Source organism: Pseudochaenichthys georgianus, chromosome 17 (assembly GCF_902827115.2).
Source record: "Pseudochaenichthys georgianus chromosome 17, fPseGeo1.2, whole genome shotgun sequence".
Lineage (NCBI taxonomy): Eukaryota > Metazoa > Chordata > Actinopteri > Perciformes > Channichthyidae > Pseudochaenichthys > Pseudochaenichthys georgianus.
The window spans coordinates 2,648,120-2,652,594 of record NC_047519.1 but is presented as its reverse complement, the minus strand read 5'-3'; positions in this window follow the sequence as shown (position 1 = coordinate 2,652,594).

Below are 4,475 nucleotides of genomic sequence, written 5' to 3'. Positions count from 1 at the left end.
TAGCTTGCGTGGAGATGTTCTTCTCTCCTTTATTCTGTTTCATCTTCTAATAATAATAAAACATTTTATTTATAGAGCGCTTCTCATGGTATTAAAAGACACTTAGCATTTTAAAATTCCTTACAAAAATGTTTAACATTTGTGAAGCGCATATGGAGGCTTGTATGGTTGTAGTCCTGTGAATGATGAATGGACGTGTGCGGGGCTTTGTTCAGGTGCACGACTCCTCAAAGCGCTTTCCATAGTCCCATTCACACAGAGCAACCGGCCACTTGCTCTCGGAGCCTAACACTCAGGTTAGGTATCCTTCCCAAGGATACCTGGACGTGTTGACCGGCCAGGTGCCAGTGACGTCATGGATGACATGCGAAGCCTAGCTGACCGTCTTACCCATGTGACTGCTTTAGATATTGGTTCAGATCATTCCAGATCGGTGAAACCATCAATCAATAGGTCACTTTTTTATAGCTTTTAAAGATGATATTATTTTTACTATAGGGCTGTTATTATTTTATTCTTTATATTTGTACGTATGTTATGGTTTGTGAGCTGAGTGATTTTGTTTCCCATGTATGTATTCCTCTCTACAGCACTTTGGTCTGGAGGTGTTAAAGTACTTTATAAATAAACATCTCTGTTGGAGCAACCTACAAACAAGGTAGACGACGAGTGAGAAATAGAAATGAAGTAATGTATTGATAATGGCATAAGAAATAGTATGAGATGAACCCTTTTGCGAACCAATTGGACGGAAAGCTTCAAAGCTTCATGAAGCTTCATCTTGCCCTCACAAGCAGTGATGTTACGTATTGGGCCGAGGAGCGTGGTTCGAGAAATCCAGGACGCTTTTGGTGAAGCGTGTATCGAGGCGTGTGTCGTTTTAGGCCAGTGACGTAATCGGTGACAAACGAAGCCTCGCTGCCCCGATAATATACAATATATTTTTTGGGTAAAAAAAAAGAAACAGATCCTGCGGTGTGGGTGGATTGGGATGAGGGGCGCTTGTTTTTCACTCGGCTCCTCCCGTTTTGCCAGTACTGTGGTGTTAGTGGTTTAGGAAGAGGGGAGTTCTTCACAAAGCCAGCGCTCCCTTCTCATGCCTGGCTGTGACGTAAACGGCGTGCGGCCGTGAAGCCAGGACAGTAAACAAACATGTCGTCGGGGACTATTTCAAAGTTTCAGAGTGAGAAAGTTCGCTTGCTATTTGTATTAACAGATGCAGAAGTTCCACGAGGAGGGAAGAAGGCAACGAGCTATAATACTTCCAACCTGATCAGTCGCCTGAAACATCGCCATGGCTACGATGGCGTGTTCAAAACGTACGAAGACGCCTGCGCTGCTAAACTAGCGGCGAATCCAAAGCCAGCTGCAAAGGCACCGGGGCTTTTACCGATCGACGAGGCTTTTGAAAAAGGCAAGAAGTTTGCCAGAGACGACCCCAGGGCTAAAACGATCTCTAACTTCATCATAGAAATAATGGTGCTTGACGACCAGCCCTTCTCCCTCGTCGAAGATAAAGGATTCAGTCGGCTAGTTCATCATTTTACCAGGTGTGTGTACATTTAATATATATATTATATTATTATCGGTTATCGGTATTGAGAAGCAGGAAGTTATCGGTATCGGTTTCAAAAAGCAATATCGTGCATCCCAATAAATAAATGCATAAATAAATATGGAAACAAATAAATTAATATTGTCTTTTTTGTTTGTTTATAAAAGCTACAGCTAAATGTAATAATGCAATTAATACATGTATTACTTGATGTTGTTTAGCCTTTCTGAGGCTATAACATGGTTAAGTTTACAAATAGTATTAAGGAATAAAAATCCCTCTTTGTAATGTTTACCAGCCTCCTTTTCAATCACAATCATTCAACTGGAATAGATCAAGTTCTAAGATTCAAGGCTTTATTGTCACGTGCACATTAGCTACAGTGTAGATAAGGCAATGACAAACTTAAGTCACAGGCTCCTCCAACAGTGCAACATGCATATATATATAGGACATACATAAATAAAACAGATAAAATAGTGCAAGATAATGTTTTGAGATGTGCAAGTAAATACAAATAAAATAGAAATCGTGCAAGTAGAGTCTACAAGTAAATGTAATATGATACAGTTAGATAAATAATTAGCAAAAATGCAAACAGGTGAATGTTTATGGATGTTCAATTAGCATGTACAATATTGATACAAATGGATTACATGAGAATATGATTGTATGTTCATTGTTTAGAGTTATTCTAAGGCTTTACTCATTGGGAACTCAGTATAAGAAAGATCACACTGTGTTGAGATATATCTGCCTGTTTAACACACGTTGACCAACTTGTGTTCAAATTAAGCCTCATGAGATGAACCCTTTTGCGAACCAAGTGGCTGGACAGCTTCAAAGCTTCATCTCGCCATCACTACTAATACTAATAATAATAATAATAATTTGAATTTATATAGCGCATTTCATAACCTCAAGGTCGCTTTACAAAGAAACATATGAGGACAAGACATAACACATAAAACATAAAACAGGGGGCAAGTAGTTAGTATACTTCTATAAATACAATTAAGTACTTTTAATGTGTACTTTTTAAGTAATTCTCTGTCAAAGTAATAACATAATAACTCACCGTCGTCTGCAGCTGCACGCGGGGGAAGGCTGCTTGTTTACTTCCGGTTTCCGATCGGCGCATGCGCTTGGCACCTAAAAGAGCAGACGGTGAAGAGGACTCACTCTGACTGAGTTTCCTGATCCTTTCTGCATGTGAAGAGGTCTCACTCTGAGTTTCCTGATGCCTTCTTCAGTGAAGTCGGGTTTCAGGAGCACAATCTCACATATAAATGACATAATATAGGGATCGCTCAGTACTGTTTGTAAATGTCAATTTTATTTGTTTTTTTAATTGTTTACAGACCATTTATAATACTTTGAGTTTGACTCATAGTGAAGCACTCGAAAAGGTTTTTGATGACTATGTCCATACTATAACTCCGTTTTCAAATGTATATTTCTTGCCTTAAATCATTTTTTCTTTCTACAGGTAGCATTGAATATAGGTTTTTCTAAAAATGAACACTGTATAGCACAACATTAAATGAATACATCTATTTATTTTCTGCGTAAATGTCTGCTATATTCTTTTACTAGCCTAACCTTGGGCTTGTATCTTTATAAATAGATTGGATGACTTTTCCAATCTGATCACTTTCTCTCTGGTCATATTTAGCTGTGTTGTATATCTATACTGTATAAGCCCAGTAATTGCACAGTAATTAAGTTCAGAATTCAGACGTTTTTAAAATACCTGTGTGGCTTACCTCTGGAGTAAACCCGCATTATCATGGATACATCTGAACAATTAAATGTTTAGTTTTTGGACCATTTGCCATCCAAACTAAACATCACCCAGAATCCGAGTGAACACTGTGAAAGGTTTTCTCCACCTGCTGCTTTCAATTGCATTCAAATATACATATATATATATATATATCTATATGATATTAAATTAAATAAAGACATACATTACACTTTAACAAAATAAGAACTTGCAGTGAAATTTCTGTGTACAATTACAAAATATGTGCTTACATAGTACTCATATAGTATAATTCCAATACAATGGCAAAAATAAACCCCTGTAGGAATACAGGATCCTCAGTCGGAAAGTCTGTGGCTGTCAGTTGATGAGGCTGTTCCCATGCTACAGCTCATTTTAACCAGCAAGTCTTTCTAAATGTCTCCATACAGTCATATGTTCAAGCTACTACCATCGCACAGGAATACAAATGGGCTAATTTAATTCAAACACAATAGCAAAAGTAAAGAGATTTTTGCTGTGACAGTGTGACAGAGAATCAGATTCCAGTTTCTCACACAGATTTCATGTGGCGCCCCCCAGAGGGGAGCAGGGGGACAATTCAATTCAAGGTTTATTGTCATATCATAACAAAACTACGGTGTAGTATCTAGGCTAATGAATTAAACGCTTGGGTCACAGGTTCCTCAACAATGCAATTACAAGACATAAAACACATTTAAAAAACAATAATTATAAAGATGATGATTAATGTAGTTTATGATTTTATTTTGCTTTATCAATCTAAAACACAAAATCATCTGGAATTAAGTGGAGTACAAATATATAACATTGATACTTGGATTAATCTTAAACGTGTTCTGGTGCATATCTTATTATAAAATAATTGCATACTTATTAATAAATATATTCATTCCTCAAGATTTCCCTTGAAAGAAATTCAAAACACCTAACAAGCTAAAAAGAAATCCTCCTCAGATAGCTCTTCTTATAATGTGCCTATAATCTTCAGAGTAACACTTCAAGGTCTTCAGCAGCTGCTTTAGTATAACACAACATTTCCTTCACACTGTTTTTTAATTGGAGGGACACTATGACAGCAAAGAATATAGATGAATAAGTGAACAGTGGATGTGAGCAACAGGAAAGATGCAC